Source organism: Procambarus clarkii, chromosome 68 (genome assembly GCF_040958095.1).
Source record: "Procambarus clarkii isolate CNS0578487 chromosome 68, FALCON_Pclarkii_2.0, whole genome shotgun sequence".
NCBI lineage: Eukaryota > Metazoa > Arthropoda > Malacostraca > Decapoda > Cambaridae > Procambarus > Procambarus clarkii.
The window spans coordinates 4,779,452-4,799,730 of record NC_091217.1 but is presented as its reverse complement, the minus strand read 5'-3'; the positions used below and the strand labels follow the sequence as shown (position 1 = coordinate 4,799,730).

The following is a 20,279-nucleotide window of genomic DNA, read 5'->3' as shown; positions in this document are numbered from 1 at the left end:
GGAAAAGATTGGAAGGGGTGAAAGTGGGAGGGAGAGAGAGAGAGGGAGGGGGAGAGTGTGGAAGGGGGGATAGAGGATGGGGGGGGGGGTGCGTGGATTGGCGCTGGATGGACGCCAGTAGCACGTGGTATACAGCCTTGCCAACCCCCCCTGTCCCCTCTATCCCTGGGTTTATTCTTCTTAGTCACTTCCCATCTCCCCCCCATCCCCTTAACCCCCCTCCCCTCTTCCCATCACCATCACTTCCCCATCCTTCAAACTCCCTTATTTCTTATCTAAACCCTTCATAATGCATATAATTTGTATTCATTATATTCAATATTTTTTTCTGTTTATCTACATTATCTAATTTATTATACCTGAATTAGTGATGGTGGGAGAAGGGTGATATACAGGTGCCTTAAAATTATGTAATAGCAAGCTAAGAATGCATATTTGTTTTACCTTAAAGATCATTTGGGAACTAATTCCTGAACCCTGTAAGCGACTCTTACTCTTATGCAGCCTCTCCAAGGATGAGTATGGGGCTCCGTCAGGAACTAATTAGGTCTAAACTAACAAATTACGGCATACCTTAAGCTACATTTTTTTTGGTCGTGTCTTGGATGTGTATGTGGCTCCGATATCGTCGGACGGAAAGGAATTTAGCGGCAAATTAGTTTCCTGTAAACTCAGAATGCTATGTCAGATTCCCTTGCTCAGCCTGTTCTAGCTCAGCCTGTTCTTGCTCAGCCTGTTCTTGCTGCAGCCTGTTCTTGCTGCAGCCTGTTCTTGCTGCAGCCTGTTCTTGCTGCAGCCTGTTCTTGCTCAGCCTGTTCTTGCTCAGCCTGTTCTTGCTCAGCCTGTTCTAGCTCAGCCTGTTCTTGCTCAGCCTGTTCTAGCTCAGCCTGTTCTTGCTCAGCCTGTTCTTGCTCAGCCTGTTCTTGCTGTAGCCTGTTCTTGCTGCAGCCTGTTCTTGCTCAGCCTGTTCTTGCTCAGCCTGTTCTTGCTCAGCCTGTTCTAGCTCAGCCTGTTCTTGCTGTAGCCTGTTCTTGCTGCAGCCTGTTCTAGCTCAGCCTGTTCTAGCTCAGCCTGTTCTTGCTGCAGCCTGTTCTTGCTCAGCCTGTTCTTGCTGTAGCCTGTTCTTGCTTCAGCCTGTTCTTGCTGTAGCCTGTTCTTGCTTCAGCCTGTTCTTGCTGCAGCCTGTTCTTGCTGAGTGCAAGTCAATGAATGAGGTCAATGCATAGAAAACGTCTGTATTGAGTTGCTTTAATTTTTACTAATAGGTCGCATTTTTAACGGATTGGTCGTCGAATAAGTGGACGGGTTGTGCTATATTATAATCCAAAAATCGTGTAGTTACATAACTTGATAACAGGCCATTGCGGGGGGAAGGGATGTTATTGATTGTTTGATATACGATGCTTGCATGTTATCGCAGTTGAGATAAGATAGCAGTAAGGGAGCAACATTATCTACATTAGGCTAGGGGGGGAGTCAGTCTGGAAGGCTTATGTTAACACTATTAGGAATTCGCTGCATACTATGTAACTGATTTCGTTTACCTAGCCTAACATTTAAGGGATATGGAACAAGCATTGGAGTTAATGCTAGATAAGATGTAGACAATTTATGTCGTGTGTTTCCTTCGCGTTCTATATATATTATATATATATATATATATATATATATATATATATATATATATATATATATATATATATATACTACTATATATATATATATATATATATATATACTACTATATATATATATATATATATATATATATATATATAATATTTTTAATCTCGCATTTGTACAGTGTTTTCGGCTCTTAAGGAATTAAGAGCGCGAAAGGTTAGTATTATGACCATTATGAGTTGAAAACGACCATATGTATGTGACCATTATATTCTATTTGATCTGTATATTTTCTAGAGCTGTGAGAAAGCGTGCTCCAAAATGGCGGAGAAATGTCTTTTGAGTTCTGCTTCTGTCGGTACTTTTGACACTGGTGTATGCATCTCTGTGGTGTTATCTGTCGTATACATCTACTCTATACATCTCTGTGGTGTTATCTGTCGTATACATCTACTCTATACATCTCTGTGGTGTTATCTGTCGTATACATCTACTCTATACTTCTCAGTTATGTTGTATTATCTGGTGTGTACATCTCAAGTGGTATTATCTGTTGTGTATATATATCTCAGTGGTATTATCTAGTGATACACGTGTCTTGCAGACTGGAGCAAGGGTGTGGTGGGCCGGGTGTGTGCTGTGGGGGGTGTGGTGGGCCGGGTGTGTGCTGTGTGGGGTGTGGTGGGCCGGGTGTGTGCTGTGGGGGGTGTGGTGGCCGGGTGTGTGGGGTGTGGTGGCCGGGTGTATGCTGTATGGGGTGTGGTGGCTGGCGAGGTTGGGGAGCATACGTCGATATACTGTAGTATATTATCCTCGTTGTGGAGGGAGATTTGACAGCCGTTCCTGTGTTGCAGGTTCACTCACGACACAGGAGAGATGTACTGGTGTGTATGTGTGTACTTGGTGTCCCGTCTTCCCAGTACTCTTTGTCATATAACGCTTTAAAACTACTGACGGTTTTGGCCTCCACCACCTTCTCACTTAGCTTGTTCCAACCGTCTACCACTCTGTTTGCAAAAGAAAACTTTCTAATATTTTTTTTTTCTCGGAATCTTTGTTTCCTTAGCTCGAATCTGTGTCTTTTATTCGTGAAGTTGATGGTTTCAGGAATTCCTCTTTGTCAATTTGGTCGATTTCTGTTAGTATTTTGTAAGTGGTGATCATATCTCCTTTTTTTATTCTATATTTTAGTGTGTATGTGTCTGGTAATGTCTTTTGAGAGATTATAACAAGCCTACATAATATAACTCAAATTATAACTCTCGCAGCCTACAATAACATGTTTTTTGTAGGCTAGTCGTGTTTAGGTTATTTTGTTCTGTTACCTCGGCTTTGTTTTTGTTATGTAAACCGTTTACATAACATTTTTTTTATTTAACATTTTAACTCTTGATTTTTATTATCATGGCCATGGTTATGAAAACAATTTTCCTCCTTGACTTTTGTTATGGCGGCCATTGTTATGTAAACAGTTTACCTCTCTTAGCGTCCGTGTGGATATTATCGTTGTCTTGAGTGGCAAATATTGAGACGCCTAGTGCCGCATATATTTTGGAGTTTGACTCGCTAGGTTTGTATGTACTCTTTACTCGCCAGACTAGGCTTTGATCACGCTAACTTGACTGTTCTCAATTATAATTTTGGTTGAATTGTTTCCTGATACAATTACTTATATTGGCCAGTAATTGTTTGTGGTGATGAACAATTCCCCGGTGTCGGGAACATTTTTAGTTAGGCTTCTATCCTGGTCTATCTATCCTACTTGGTCTATTCTATCCTACCAACCCCCCCTAGGTTGAACTACTGAACTTCCGCAGAATGCAACCCACAACAGCTGGCTAACTCCCGGGTACCTTGCATTTACCGTTAGGTGAAGAAGGGAAACATGGTCAACTATTTGTCCTGAGTGGGTGGAGGATTGAACCCTCGCCCCTCGGTTGTAAGTCGAGGACTTAGACCACTCTGCCACAGGACCCGTTCGTGCAACAGCATGCATATGGAGAGAGAGAGAGAGAGAGAGAGAGAGTGTGTGTGATGTTTATCTCATCTGAGGTGTTGTGCACTCAGTGTGTTGTTGGAGTGTTATAGTGGGGATTTACACACACCTTTCACCATGGTACACCATGTGTGTGTTAATGGCAATATTTCGGGGAACATATAATCCCATAACCCGTGTGTTTTCTTAAGATATTTTAAGATTGTGTGGTAGACGTTCAAGTTCAAGTATGTTTATTGAGATAAGCAAGAAATACACCTCAAAGGGATAGAGTAGCTTAGGCTATTTCTACCCCCCTGTAGTAGACGGTTTTGGCTAGAATTAGATGACTGTAGTGGTTAGCGACCCGCGAGGCCCTGCTGTACCTGTCCAGCAACGAGGAGGCCTGGTCGACGACCGGGCCGCGGGGTCCCTAAGCCCCGAAATCACCTCAAGGGGGAAACCTCAAGGTAAGGTTACCTGTCAAGTCCAGAGAAAACCTTCCTGAAACATCTTAAATGTTGAAATTAAATCTGCGTTTCCAGGTACATATATATGAAGATCAGTCTCGCCCTTCTCTTAGGATGAACCACCAAAGCTAATTGCATGGTTCTTAGGGTTGTTATGGTCCGGTTCTTGGGTCTATTAGGCTGTAGGACACTGTTGGTGGTTATGTTAAACTTATGTAACTTGTTTAACTAAAGGAATTTTGGGGTCCACTTCCTGAATCCATGATGTGCCTCTGTAATCTTTTCCATTGCAGTCAACAGAATGGGTATGGGTACATAAATGTTCACAAGATGGGGTACACGGAATTGGTATGGGGTCCACTACTGCCCACAGGATGGGTATGGGGTCCACAACCACTCACTGGATGGGTATAGGGATCCACAAATCTACTCAGAATGTGATTTGAGTGTATAAACAAATGAACCTAAATCTCTCCTCGATCAATGTTTATGTTTAACGGAGAGGGAGCGCGTGGTGTTGGCCTGCGCGCGCGCGCTCAGCGACCACGCTAGTAATTATGGTAGCGAGTGATCTCATCTGACTTCGACCTGGACGCCGCCATCATGCGAGTGTGGGTGTTGGCTCAGGAAAGGACCCGGGGGCCGCTCGGTATTTATGGGACACGTCTAATGGCGGAAACTATTGTTGCAAGCAGTCAAGGATCTTCCCTGAATCTATCTGTTCTCTTTTAAGGGGGGGAAAAAAAGTCAAATGAAACTCTATTATTTTGATTCTTAGATTTTTTTAAGGGGGAAAAAAGAGTCAAATGAGACTCTATTGTTTTGATTCTTAGATAAAGATTCTATTGTCTTTGATTCTGTTAAGGGGGAAAAAGAGTCAAATGAGACTCTATTGTTTTGATTCTTAGGTAAAAGTGTGCGAACATTTAGCGACTACGCTGTGTCTAGCCTGAATTAGCGGGGAGAATTAACTCCGGGTTGTACTAATGGTATCGCAGAGATTATCGAAGATTAGCGACTTTGACTGTCGCTGCTGTTGTCCATTTGTCTGACGGCAAACTTACGGTTTTAGTGCCTTGAGGAAACTGTGTGGCCGCGGCGAGCTGCCTCGACTCTGGCGCTTGTCTGTTTGTCGGTTAGTAGTTGAGTGTCGAGAACGTAATCCGGATAGAAAGTGCTTACTTGCTGTGAGAGCAGGGTTGGATTTTATTTTTTTTTTTTCTCTCTCTCTCTCTCTCTCTCTCTCTCTCTCTCTCTCTCTCTCTCTCTCTCTCTCTCTCTCTCTCTCTCTCTCTCTCTCTCTCTCTCTCCATATTGTTGTTACGTATAAAGGCCTAATTTGTTTTAACGTTTTGAACGTGTTCACACCTTCAGTTCACGTTCACCGAGAACATGAGGAAGAATAATTGGCGAGGTATTTAATTGTTCATTTGCGAAACTCTGAAAGCAAAAAACAAAACAAACAAACAAACAAAGAAAGCGCGTTGGCTAGGCTGTCAATAAGCACATTCAGCATAAAGTAATGTTTAGTTGTATCCTTCTAAATGTTTGTAAACCGGCTGAATCGCATTTTTTGTGTGTTTGGACGTGTGATTATCTGGCTATTGTGGGTGGGTGGGGGAGGGGGGGGGGGAGTTGGGCAGAAGATGCCAATTGTTTGGCGGTTGGTTGGGGTAGTGCCATCTGGCGGCCACCCAGGTTAACCCCATCACCCCCACCACCACCCCCACTACCCCTCTAACCCAAGCCCCATCACTCGCTGTCCACCACCATCTCCCCCCCACCCAACCACCACCACCACCACTATCTTCAACAACACCCTCACCCCCCACCCCCATCCCCAACAACCACTGGGGGCTCCTCCTCCACCAACTCCACCAACTTCCTCGCAACTTTCGCCACCTCAACCACCAGCAATTCAACCTTTCTTAGAATAGATTTATGCAACGAAACAGAATTGTCCTCCCCTCAAGTCGCATGAATGAAAAATGGAAAATAAGTGGTTGAAAAAGCGAGAAAAAGATTCCACAGACAATTTTATATAGCTGATTCATATATCATCGATATATGTAACAACTCACCGTATCATCTTACATATTAATGTACTGGCTTAATGCTGACTCTTGCATCTTATGTGTGATCTTGACTCGTATTGTGTGCGCGGGCCCCAAGCTTCCGGCTGACCCGGTATGGGTCAGCCAGGCAAGGTAACAAGGCAAGGTAACCCCTACTCAAGGTAGGCAAGGTAACCCCTACTCAAGGTAGGCAAGGTAACCCCTACTCAAGGTAGGCAAGGTAACCCCTACTCAAGGTAGGCAAGGTAACCCCTACTCAAGGTAGGCAAGGTAACCCCTACTCAAGGTAGGCAAGGTAACCCCTACTCAAGGTAGGCAAGGTAACCCCTACTCAAGGTAGGCAAGGTAACCCCTACTCAAGGTAGGGGTTGGTCACTGTATTACTTAGGTCGTGGAGAGCAGTGTAATGCTGAGACATGTTATGTCTTAGGAATCTGTGGGTGAGTAGTGAGATCAAGAGTCTAGGCCAGTTGTGGGTCTAAGAGTCTTGGCCAGTTGTGGAACTAAGAGTCTTGGCCAGCTGTGGGACTAAGAGTCTAGGCCAGCTGTGAGACTAAGAGTCTAGGCCAGCTGTGAGACTAAGAGTCTAGGCCAGCTGTGAGACTAAGAGTCTAGGCCAGCTGTGAGACCAAGAGTCTAGGATACACACAAAAATCACAATAGCGTGATATATCAAATGAACAAATCCACAAGGGCCGTAATGAGGGTTCGAACCTACACACGGGATGTTCCCAGATGCGCCTTGGTCAACTGTACCGCGACATGGTAAAAAACATTGCAACCTGGAGTGCTACTGCCCTCACGGGGATCCCGAAGCTTCGAAGCACAACCGAGGTTTCACACAAGGTTGCAATTCTTTTTAACCATTTCGCCGTACAGTTGACCAAGGCGCATCTGGGAACATCCCGAACGTAGGTTCGAATCCTCATCACGGCTCTTGTGGATTTGTTCAAGGTATCTAGGCCTGTAGGCCATAGCAAGAGTAGCGTGTGTGGTGGTGGATTCAGGTGGCAGGTGCTGGGAGGGGTGACATCCATGTGTTGGGGGTGGTGGGGAAGGAGGTGGGGGTGAAGGTATGTCCTCCCCTTGCAGGGGAGGGAAGGGAATGGTGGAGAGGGGAGAGTAAGAGAGGTGGGGGAGGGTAGCCTAAGAGCAAGGAAAGGGTGAGAGAGAAATATGGGAAGGGAGGGTGAGAGAGACATGAGAAGGCGAGGGAGACACCCACCTCAGATGTCATTCTAGGAGATAGCGTGAGGGTGTCGTAGGTGGTGTATAGGAGTTCCTTGAGAAATATAAGCGAGGGGGCGTACTCTAGTGGAGCATAGAGCAGTGAGGGAGGGAAAAATGGAGGCAGAGGAAGGAGGGGGGAAGACATAGAGGCAGGAAGAGCAGACAAGTAAGGGGAAGACTGGAGAGAGGGAGCCAAGCAGAGCAGGTTGTCGTTGGCAGGACGTCAAGGTGTCCCCCAGCTGCTGCTGCTCTCAGGTGCATTGACGAGTCCCAACACTTGGCTATATGTGGTAGTTGGTGCATGCTGCTGCTGCTCCTGCTGCTGCTGCTCCTGCTGCTCCTGCTGCTCCTGCTGCTGCTGCTGCTGCTGGTGTCTGCTGCTCCTGCTGCTGGTGTCTGCTGCTCCTGGTCGTGGTGTCTGCTGCTGCTGCTGCTCCTGCTCCTGCTGCTCCTGCTGCTGCTGCTACTTCCCTCCTCCCCTGCGACTCTGCTGAAGGAGGGGGTTGTGGTGGAGATGGCGCCGAAGTTGCAGAATCTGTGGTGAGAGTGACGGACACCGCCTTGACCACTATCTACGTGAATGTGAACACCTGAGAGACATTAGAACTATGTGTAGAATAATAAACCCCACATTGTTTGAGTTAGGAAAACACTTTGTCAAATATTGATACTGTTCTTAAAAGATTCCCTCATTTTGCACCCGCAAGATAACGTAAGTTTTTAAAGGTTGACAGATGTTAATCTTCTTGTTTGAGGAGCTGTTCACTTGAGACAGTTAAGCAAGTCCCAGCTGTGTCTGGGTACAAGTGACAGGATGAACAACCCAGCGGGTTTTCTTCCTATTGGGGAGTGTTGTACATGCTGCTATGGCGGTGTGTCCACTCACAGGATGAGTGGCGCTGCCCAATACTGTCACTATGGCGGTGTGTGTCCACTCACAGGATGAGTGGCGCTGCCCAATACTGTCACTATGGCGGTGTGTGTCCACTCACAGGATGAGTGGCGCTGCCCAATAAACTCGCCCCTCGGGGCAAAATTTAAAACAAATTAAATTATCTCTTATCCGTTCAACATTGTACGGACATTGCATCTAATTGTATTTGAGTGCTTGGATATGTGTGTGTATTTACTATTTGTATCTGCAGACTCGAGCTATTAGCTCTTGGACCCCGCCTTTCTAACCAATTTATTTTTCCTCTTATGTCTTCTACGTATATTTCTCTCTCTAACACACGCACATCCCCAGGAAACAGCCCCTGGCAGCTGTCTAACTCCCAGGTACCTGTTTACTGGTAGGTGAACAGGTGCATCAGGGTGAAACAAACTCTGTCTACTTCTTTCTGCCTCAGCCGGGAATCGAACCCAGGCCCTTAGGTCTACGACACCTGAGGGTTGTCCACTCAGCCGCATGTGTCTTTATAAAATCTTATAAGTCTTTCAAAGTGGCATTCAACTTCGCTAACACCGGGAACAGCCAGCTAACACCGGGAACAGCCAGCTAACACCGGGAACAGCCAGCTAACACCGGGAACAGCCAGCTAACACCGGGAACAGCCAGCTAACACCGGGAGCAGCCAGCTAACACCGGGAACAGCCAGCTAACACCGGGAGCAGCCAGCTAACACCGGGAACAGCCAGCTAACACCGGGAACAGCCAGCTAACACCGGGAACAGCCAGCTAACACCGGGAGCAGCCAGCTAACACCGGGAACAGCCAGCTAACACCGGGAGCAGCCAGCTAACACCGGGAACAGCCAGCTAACACCGGGAACAGCCAGCTAACACCGGGAACAGCCAGCTAACACCGGGAACAGCCAGCTAACACCGGGAACAGCCAGCTAACACCGGGAACAGCCAGCTAACAACGGGAACAGCCAGCTAACACCGGGAACAGCCAGCTAACAACGGGAACAGCCAGCTAACACCGGGAACAGCCAGCTAACAACGGGAACAGCCAGCTAACACCGGGAACAGCCAGCTAACAACGGGAACAGCCAGCTAACACCGGGAACAGCCAGCTAACACCGGGAACAGCCAGCTAACAACGGGAACAGCCAGCTAACACCGGGAACAGCCAGCTAACAACGGGAACAGCCAGCTAACACCCACTTCTCTCATTCACAACATTCTGACGTCAATATCCACCATGCTGCTGTAACCTGCCTTATTTGTGTGGCATTACTCGCAGGTGTCCTGGCTCAAGCATCGGTAAACTAAGTCATTACGGCAAACGTCGTGTAACAAGGCCATTTGGATTTCGTGACAGAACAATTCGTAAATCGGTGAACGTTCGTTCCTGGGTTAAGAAAAGTTACAACCGGTATTCCTCTTCAGCTTCCAGTACGAGGACGCGCTGAACATGTGACGATTTTCTGTAGCTCTCAATAGGTTTGACCTGTGAGAGCTTGGTCCAACAGGCTGTTGCTTAGAGCGGCCCGCAGGCCAACATATCCACCACAGTCCGGTTGGTCAGGCACTTCTTGAAGAAAATTCCATTGAGGTTCCCTGATTTTTGTTTTCCGTTTTCTTCCAAGACAGAACCCCCGATTCAGCAAGCATTTATACAACCACTCGCGAAACATTTACATCTTTCCTTAATCGTGGCAGCTGCTGTGTTTACACTTATCACCCGGATAATGAGCCCCGAGGCACTACGAGGCTGATTGTAACAACAACAACCTTGGGTTGTGTCGTTTTGAAGCTCGTCAGCTGCTTAAAAAGTGTAAACAAAGCCGCCATGATTAAAGGAAAGATGTACAGGTTTCGTAAGGGGTTAGGTGAATCCTGTCCCAGGGGGCGTGGGAGTCTTCGTGTTAGCTGACATGTGGAGTAGATGTTTGTCTACAGTGTCATGGGATTAAGGGGGGGGGGGTGAGAAGTGACAGGTTCCAATCTTCGTGGAATCTCGTGGAAGAGATTTCAATCTCATATGAATTATAATTGTGAAGTTACCTTGATGTGGGTAGTTGGGAGAGGAAGATAGGCGAAGGTAGGAAGAAATGGGGAGGAGGAGGAGCTGGGGAAGATGGGAAATAGAAGAAATCAGGAAGATATTAAAGGAAGTTTAGCATCATCCCTCCCATCTGGTGACGTCTTCCTTCTTCCCTTCCTTCCTTCTTTCTCTCTCCCTCTCATAATTCTTGCCACCTTTCCCACCTCCACCCGTCACATTAAGGACATTAGGCCTACGGACGTTTACTACGGACCAATGGTTACATATTTACGTGTGCAAGTTGCACCATTGAGTCGTGCACGAGGCGAGCCTTGCACGGCCTGGTCCACGACGGACCGAAACCTTGTCGTCTCTTCGTTTTCTGAACTGTGGTTTGGTCATCGAGCCTAATGACTCGTAATGAATCGTAACAAGCGAGCCAATTACCCGGCAGTTCTCCCGTCTCATCCTCCTTTGTCTCCAAGAACCACCACTGTCTCGCAGCGGCCGTCACTGTCTGTCCCACTTGTCACTGTCCAGCACGTACTGGAGTCACTCCACGTGCTGGAGTCACTCCACGTGCTGGAGTCACTCCACGTGCTGGCACGGCCCAGCACGTGTTGAAGCACCTTGTACCGTATGAAATTCACTTCGTACCACGTGGTTTATACCTTATATCGGACCGAGGGTCTCGTACCGTGTGTGACAATGTTTATCTTGTACCGTATATATTGGACCGTGTATCTTGTACCATATATATTGGACCGTGTATCTTGTACCATATATATAGGACCGTGTATCTTGTACCATATATATTGGACCGTGTATCTTGTACCGTATATATTGGACCGTGTATCTTGTACCATATATATTGGACCGTGTATCTTGTACCATATATATTGGACCGTGTATCTTGTACCGTATATATTGGACCGTGTATCTTGTACCATATATATTGGACCGTGTATCTTGTACCGTATATATTGGACCGTGTATATTGTACCATATAGTATAGCGTGTATGGCGTACCGTGTATGTATATACCACTCGATGTACCGTCACTGTTGCTACTTGATGAAAGTGCCAGAAACTATGGTGCGGCACTGGGATGGACTCAGGCACTGGTGTGGCACTGCCAAATGTGGCATAACTTGTGACGTTCTTGTCCTCGCTGGTGCCAACACTGGCACTGTCCCTCATCCGTGCCAACACTGGCACTTCCCCTCACCCTGTGCCAACACTGGCACTTCCCCTCACCCCGTGCCAACACTGGCACTTCCCAACACCCCGTGACAACACTGGCACTTCCCCTCACCCGTGCCAACACTGGCACTTCCACTCACCCCGTGCCAACACTGGCACTTCCACCCACCCCGTGCCAACACTGGCACTTCCCCTCACCCCGTGCCAACACTGGCACTTCCCCTCACCCCGTGCCAACACTGGCACTTCCCCTCACACCGTGCCAACACTGGCACTTCCCAACACCCCGTGCCAACACTGGCACTTCCCCTCACCCGTGCCAACACTGGCACTTCCACTCACCCCGTGCCAACACTGGCACTTCCACCCACCCCGTGCCAACACTGGCACTTCCCCTCACACCGTGCCAACACTGGCACTTCCATTCACCCCGTGACAACACTGGCACTTCCCCTCACCCGTGCCAACACTGGCACTTCCCCTCACCCCGTGCCAACACTGGCACTTCCCCTCACCCCGTGCCAACACTGGCACTTCCCCTCACCCCGTGCCAACACTGGCACTTCCCCTCACCCCGTGCCAACACTGGCACTTCCCAACACCCCGTGCCAACACTGGCACTTCCACCCACCCCGTGCCAACACTGGCACTTCCACTCACACCGTGCCAACACTGGCACTTCCCATCACCCCGTGCCAACACTGGCACTTCCCATCACCCCGTGCCAACACTGGCACTTCCCAACACCCCGTGCCAACACTGGCACTTCCCAACACCCCGTGCCAACACTGGCACTTCCCAACACCCCGTGCCAACACTGGCACTTCCCAACACCCCGTGCCAACACTGGCACTTCCCAACACCCCGTGCCAACACTGGCACTTCCCAACACCCCGTGCCAACACTGGCACTTCCCAACACCCCGTGCCAACACTGGCACTTCCCATCACCCCGTGCCAACACTGGCACTTCCCATCACCCCGTGCCAACACTGGCACTTCCCAACACCCCGTGCCAACACTGGCACTTCCCAACACCCCGTGCCAACACTGGCACTTCCCAACACCCCGTGCCAACACTGGCACTTCCCCTCACCCCGTGCCAACACTGGCACTTCCCAACACCCCGTGCCAACACTGGCACTTCCCATCTTAAAAAATAATAATATCAACTATTATAGGTATCAGCTGTATGTGTTTGCCTAATATGGAACACGGTAGGCACTTCCTTCTTATCTTTCTGTCCACCCTATTTTCTTACTATCCCACTCTCACTCTCACTCTCCAGCTGGCACGGGGAGGCGTGGATAGTGACGTCACATTGCACCTACGCTTAGCCCCCTCTCCATCTTCCTTCCCTTCCCCCCTCCCCTCCCTCACTCCTCTCCTTCCCCATTTCCCCTCCCTCCTTCCCTGCCCCCCGGCTCCTGACGCAGGTGTGGGGAGGGTGACGCACGTGGGGATTAGGGAGGAGGGAAGGGGAGGGTTGGGGAATGAGGGGAAGGAAGGGGAAGGGTGTAGGGTGTTGATGGACCAAAGTGTAGAAACAATTTATCACGTGGATTGGTTTTAAGAGAGATGGAAAGGAAGATCAAGAATCAGGATGGAAATATGATGGAAGCAGGGAATGGAGAGAGAGAGAGAATGGAGGTGGGGAGTGGAGAGAAGACGTCTACCTTCAGACAATTTGCGAGGAGTCACGTGACATTACCTAAACCCCCCTCCCCCCACCCCCACCCTCCCCAACACCACTATTAATATCTCCCTTTAGTCAAGACTTCCACCCCTTACCGTTCTCATTTTACACCTACCTCATAACCCCTCCCTCTCCCCTTATCCCCTACATTTACCTCATTCTACCCCTCATTTCCCCCCCCCCTCTCTATAACTAGCCCTTCCCCTAAGCTTGACTCATTTTCTATCACCCCCCAATGCTCAGATAACCTTATTTATAAGGTTATTAATTAATATATTAAGGCACGTAACCTTATTTTGTAAGCTTTAGCCGTACATATACGCAAGAACTTTAACCATTAGGGTGGGCACATCAGCTTGTGTGGGGTGTCCCCTGAGTACATATATATATACACGTTCATTGAGTATGAGAGCGAGATGTTACCTCACCTGGCCGGAGCTGCTACTGTGTGTTCACACACCGGCTTCACATGGCTTCACCTAACCTTTTGTGGCTCGTCCAAGCTGCGGCCCAAGCCTAAGTAGGAAATGCCAAGTGTTTCCTAAGATATTCCAAGTCCACTACGGGCTCACCATAGCCCGTGCTACTTGGAACTTGTCCAGAGTAGCTGAATCTATAACAACAACAACAACCTAAGATATACAGTAAAATATATATATATATATATATATATATATATATATATATATATATATATATATATATATATATATATATATATATATATATATATATATATATAAAAGTATGCACATAATATTAAATTAAATAATTTAGAAATACTGTTATTACAAGATAATGCAAATCGAAATCACAACAGTGTGATGCATCAATGAGAAAATTTCGAAGCAAAGCGGCGTGAACGCCAGATACTTGAGTTCGATCCCAGCTTCACTGCTCCAAAATGTTCTCAGCAACGTAGCAATAATTAGCAAGATATAATAATTACGTATCTGAACAGAATATCCATTCTTGTTTCTGCGCCCGTTTTCTACACCCGGTCACATATCCATTATTGTTTCTGCACCCGTTTTCTACACTCGGTCACATATCCATTATTGTTTCTGCGCCCGTTTTCTACACTCGGTCACATATCCATTATTGTTTCTGCGCCCGTTTTCTACACTTGGTCACATATCCATTCTTGTTTCTGCGCCCGTTTTCTACACTCGGTCACATATCCATTATTGTTTCTGCGCCCGTTTTCTACACTCGGTCACATATCCATTCTTGTTTCTGCGCCCGTTTTCTACACCCGGTCACATATCCATTCTTGTTTCTGCGCCCGTTTTCTACACCCGGTCACCGGAGACTATAGCAAGTTACAGAAATATTTTTTGCACTATTAATAATAATCTTCTTGTGTGCTCGTCTGGATTGGCGACTTTTAGCACTCTTTATTTTTACTGTCGTGGCATCTCATTAGGACGGGCGTGCAGGATCAAGCTCTAGCTCTTGTGCCTCGCCTTACTGTGTGTACTCGCCTAGTTGTATTCACTTAGTTGTGCTTGCGGGGGTTGAGCTCTGATTTTTCGGCCCGCCTGTCAACTCTCAATCAATCAATTGTTACTAACTACTAACTAATTTTTTCACTCACATACACCCATACACACACAGGAAGCAGCTCGTAACAGCTGTCTAACTCCCAGGTACCTATTTACCGCTAGGTAACAGGGGCGTCAGGGTGAAAGAAACTCTGCTCATTTGTCACTGCCTGCGCCGGGAATCGAACTCGGGTCACAGGATTACGAGTCCCGCGCGCTGTCCACTGGGCTACCAGATCCCTGTGTGTGTGTGTGTGTCGTAAGGGAGTGTTTTTAGTACAGCGTGATGGTTGTCGACCATGATGGGTGAGGTAGGCGTGATAGTCTTGGCGCTGGTACAGCAGGAGGGCTACCCTCCCCTCCCGTGATGGAGGCGGGACCAGCGCCCTCCTCTTCCCTACCTTCCTTGGCCTCAAGTGACAGATTTGACGGAAGTTGACCATCTCAAGTTGGGAGCAACGCTGTTAATCTCTCTCTCTCTCTCTCTCTCTCTCTCTCTCTCTCTCTCTCTCTCTCTCTCTCTCTCTCTCTCTCTCTCTCTCTCTCTCTCTCTCTCTCTCTCTCTCTCTCTCAAGGGCCTCCATCTTCTGTTGATGGGGTGTGCCGTCTCCCTCCCTCCATCACTTCCTATTCCCTTATCTGCTCACAATTGACGTGTGATATATAGTAACCCTGTAATATATATATATATATATATATATATATATATATATATATATATATATATATGTGTGTGTAATATAAGCTTTTATCACGCCCCAAATCAGGGGGCGGGGGAGGCGTTTACAATGTTGTGGGAAAGTTTGGTGAGGTCCTGTTCCCAGCTGATTCAGCCTACACAGGAAAAAGTGTTTTGTACACGTAACCAGTTCGTCAGCACTTCAAGGAGTCAGCTCCCCCGTGGTGTGTGTGCAAAAACACTCAAGATGTACCATTAAGTTGTTTACCAAGACTATCAGGATTATTGTAAACCCTCACACGGAAATACCTTTCGCGTTTTATTCACATTGAAATGTTTCCTCGTCCTGTCGCTTACCCCTACACGTCCCTCGTCACTCTACACGTCCTCCTATCCTTGCTCAACCTTCTTCTACCCTTCTTCCCTCTCCAAGCAATCTATCACATAGGATAGATAGATAGATAGATAGATAGATAGATAGATAGATAGGACACATCCTATCTCCCATAGGAGACGTCCCTCCTTGCATTTCGTCTGATGAGACACTTTTGCACTCTCGTCCGTGCACTCACCTCTCCTCTCATGAGTTATTCTCCTCTGATGAGACATTCTTCTCTGACACACTCTTCTCCTGAGACACAATCCTCCTCTGAGACACTTTGCCCTCGTGTCTTGTCTCGTCTCCTCTGCGTGTCTCTCGCCTTGGGTCACTGGACGTGCTCCTGAGCGTGGGTAAGACAGCAATACTCGGCCCATCACTCGCCTCACTCATGGTAGTCCCAACTGATATGCTGCTCATTACCTGTACTGGATTTCGAGAGTTCTACTTTTGCAGCCTGGTCTGTAGTCAGACTTCCCTGGTGATTGTCTGCTCTGTGTGAAGCCTTCCCTGGTGATTGTCTGCTCTGTGTGAAGCCTTCCCTGGTGATTGTCTGCTCTGTGTGAAGCCTTCCCTGGTGATTGTCTGCTCTGTGTGAAGCCTTCCCTGGTGATTGTCTGCTCTGTGTGAAGCCTTCCCTGGTGATTGTCTGCTCTGTGGCCAGCCTTCCCTGGTGATTGTCTGGTCTGTGGCCAGCCTTCCCTGGTGATTGTCTGGTCTGTGGCCAGCCTTCCCTGGTGATTGTCTGCTCTGTGTGAAGCCTTCCCTGGTGATTGTCTGCTCTGTGTGAAGCCTTCCCTGGTGATTGTCTGCTCTGTGTGAAGCCTTCCCTGGTGATTGTCTGCTCTGTGTGAAGCCTTCCCTGGTGATTGTCTGCTCTGTGTGAAGCCTTCCCTGGTGATTGTCTGCTCTGTGTGAAGCCTTCCCTGGTGATTGTCTGCTCTGTGTGAAGCCTTCCCTGGTGATTGTCTGGTCTGTGGCCAGATTGTAGCAGTGTGTTCATGAGTGCCATCACTGGTGTGGTGTCCCCTTGTTGTAGTGGGTGCCAGTGCCCAGTGTGTCATTGTGTGTGGCTGGTGTGAAGTCTGCTTCATTGTGGTCTGAAACATTACTTTCTGACATTATTATTCCAAGGTCTGAGCCTGGCCCCAGGCCGGGCTCGGGGTGGGTGGGTAGAAGAACTCCCGAAACCATCTTCAGGTACGTTCCAGGTATGGGCATTCCTTTCTCTGACGAATTGTCTTACATTCTGCATATCTTTTTTAGGTTTTCGTGTCTCTTGTACCGAAGTAATGGAATTTGTTGCAGTTCAATGTCATTATAATTCCCGTTGTCCATTGGAATATATTGTTAATATGAGTCTGAGGAGGACGCGAAACTGTGGCTTGTATTCATACCGGTGAGGACCAACGGAGCGGCTGTCATACCCTGAGGACTTCATCAACATAAGTTGGCTCATCAACTGGGAGTCTGCAATATAATTCCCTTTCGCGTCGTCTGTCTCTCTCTCTCTCTCTCTCTCTCTCTCTCTCTCTCTCTCTCTCTCTCTCTCTCTCTCTCTCTCTCTCTCTCTCTCTCTCTCTCTCTCTCTCTCTCACGTAATGATACCTTTCTAAATGGCCCGCAATCAAGCCTAACTTGAACTCTTCTTGAGGTACCTTTTAAACTAGTCTTTAAGGAGCATGTATGTTTTGAACGTACATGTGTCTGGATGTTGTGAACGTACATGTGTCTGGATGTTGTGAACGTACATGTGTCTGGATGTTGTGAACGTACATGTGTCTGGATGTTGTGAACGTACATGTGTCTGGATGTTGTGAACGTACATGTGTCTGGATGTTGTGAACGTACATGTGTCTGGATGTTGTGAACGTACATGTGTCTGGATGTTGTGAACGTACTGCGTACCTTTCCCCGCCCTAAGGGTAACCTTCACATGGCTTGACGAAAATATGCCACCATTCAAATTGCACGCTGAAATGTTATTCACTTGATATCAGCCATTGCAAGGTTGCTTGCAACTGTTGTACACCTGTCTGGCCTTAATTGTAACGTTGGGTGCAGGTTGTTGCCTGTGTCTCCTCTCTTCCTTTTATCTCTCCTCTCTCTTCCACACACACATGATTCTTCCCACTTCTTTCCCCTTCCTTTTCCGTCTGGTTCATAGTGTAGGGGCCGTGAAGACCATACTGGTGACAGAGAGCTGGGGATGGGGAAAAGGGAGGAGGGTTGAGAGAGAGAGAGAGAGAGAGAGAGAGAGAGAGAGAGAGAGAGAGAGAGAGAGAGAGATCATAAACGTCATTATGCCCATGTAAGAAGCGTACAAAACGTATTCATTAACGGAGCCAAGTGCCACTAACCTGCACCAACACACACGCAATGGTCTCACTCAACATGTCCCCCTCCCCCCACACACACACACCTTCTCATTGCTCCATCACGCCCTACGGCTCCCATACCTGTGGATTTGTGTTAAAACGATGCAACTTGCATCCTCGAATCCCAGGCATACATGCTGTGCTAGTGTGAGGGGTGTGGGCGTGCTAGTGTGAGTGTTGCCTCACACTGAGCAGGTGAGTGTGAGGGCGCATGACAATGAGGCTCCAGGGGGGCAGGTTGTGCATGATGATAATGTTAATATAATTAACCCAGATAGTGTATAGAGAGTGTTGAGGCGCACCAGGGTGATCGTGCTTACCTTCACAGGACTCTATCCCGGGGTATTCCGGTATCCCTTGTCCAGGCCATCCCTGTGCCCTATCCAGGGGGTATCCTTGTACCCATGTCCAGGGGGCAGTTACTTTATCAAGGGCTATCGGCTCAGTACCTCATTCCAGGGCCATTCCAGTACTCTAGAGCAATTCCAGCATTTATTCCGAACCCCACTTAATTAGCCATCCAGTTCATAAGTCACGTCCCTTCACAGTACGCTCCTATCCAGTATCCACCCGCCTGCCCACCTCTACACCCACACCTTCACCCCAGGTGTATCCACACACACACACACACACACACACACACACACACACACACACACACACACACACACACACACACACACACACACACACACACACACACACACACACCAAGGTGTACCAACACACACACACACACACACACACCCAGGTGTACCAACACACACCCACACACACACACAGGTGTACCAACAAGCCGCCGCCAAAGGAATAAGGATGTCGTAACTTAGAGAGCAGTTGCTATTGGTTAAGTCTTCATACCTCCCTTTCCTCTCTCTCTCTCTCTCCCTCTCTCTCTCTCTCTCTCTCTCTCTCTCTCTCTCTCTCTCTCTCTCTCTCTCTCTCTCTCTCTCTCTCTCTCTCTCTCTCTCTCTCTCTCTCTCTCTCCCTCTCTCTCTCTCTCTCTCTCTCTCTCTCTCTCTCTCTCTCTCTCTCTCTCTCTCTCTCTCTCTCTCTCTCTCTCTCTCTCTCTCTCTCTCTCTCACCTGGGTCGTTCCTAACGTATTGTGTATAGTAAAATCTCACTCCGACCTCAATAAACCGTTGGAAGTGACAGGGAGACATGGTTCCTTCTCCCATGAGTGTGGAGCGCGTCTAAGTAACTGGGCCTCCACTCTTCAAGCACAATTGGTTGCCATAATCCTTGCACTCGAGCGCGTATATGAATCCAAAGTTGACACGCTAATTGTAAGTGACTCCTTGTCATTCTTGACTGACCTCAGCTCCCCAAGGCATAACTGTGACGTGCTTGTCTCTGAAGCTAGACACAGATATGATGTGATTATAGATGGAATATATCTTCTGTGGATTCCTTTCCATATCGGTCTTCGAATTCGTGATAGAACTGATGAGTTAGGCAAACTATTTACTCATAAAGAGGGAATTGATTACCATCTTGGACTGCCTTTGAGCAGCCTGAGGGTTGTAATTTTCCGCGAACATCAGCAAAATTTCGTAGACCTGAGGCAAAGTGAAATTCACACCAGTTGCTCCATCTATCATCATTCTATTATGCAGGAAGAACCGCACGTCTATGGGTCATCCAATAAGGTTAGTAGACTTGTAGATGTTACCACTGCTAGGCTTAGGCTCGGCTACAAGTACCTCTGGCAGTTTGCACCATCTGCTGATGTAGAATTAACTAAATGTAAACTCTGTCAGCAGAACTATTCACATACTTTGCGTCAATATGTAATCGAATGTGAAAAAAAAGCAGAATCCAGAGATAACACCATCAGTAGTGTCCAAGAAGTGTGTAAATACTTCATTCATAATGATGTGCTGCCGGGAATCTTAGCGACGTATCCAAAGTTTGCTTACTGTAGGTGCAGCCTGCACATGACTGTAAAGCTGCCGCCCAGTTGGGTGGGTGTGGAGCACATGACTGTAAAGCTGCCGCCCAGTTGGGTGGGTGTGGAGCACATGACTATAAAGCTGCCGCCCAGTTGGGTGGGTGTGGAGCACATGACTGTAAAGCTGCCGCCCAGTTGGGTGGG

At 47.8% G+C, this 20,279-nt stretch overlaps 1 protein-coding gene across 2 annotated transcripts in view; it reads left to right on the top strand.

Moving 5' to 3' along the window:
- The window catches only part of LOC123774794 (serine-rich adhesin for platelets), a 226,400-nt gene that overhangs the window by 33,371 nt on the left and 172,750 nt on the right, over nucleotides 1-20,279 (top strand). The gene's annotated exons all lie outside the window — the stretch shown is intronic.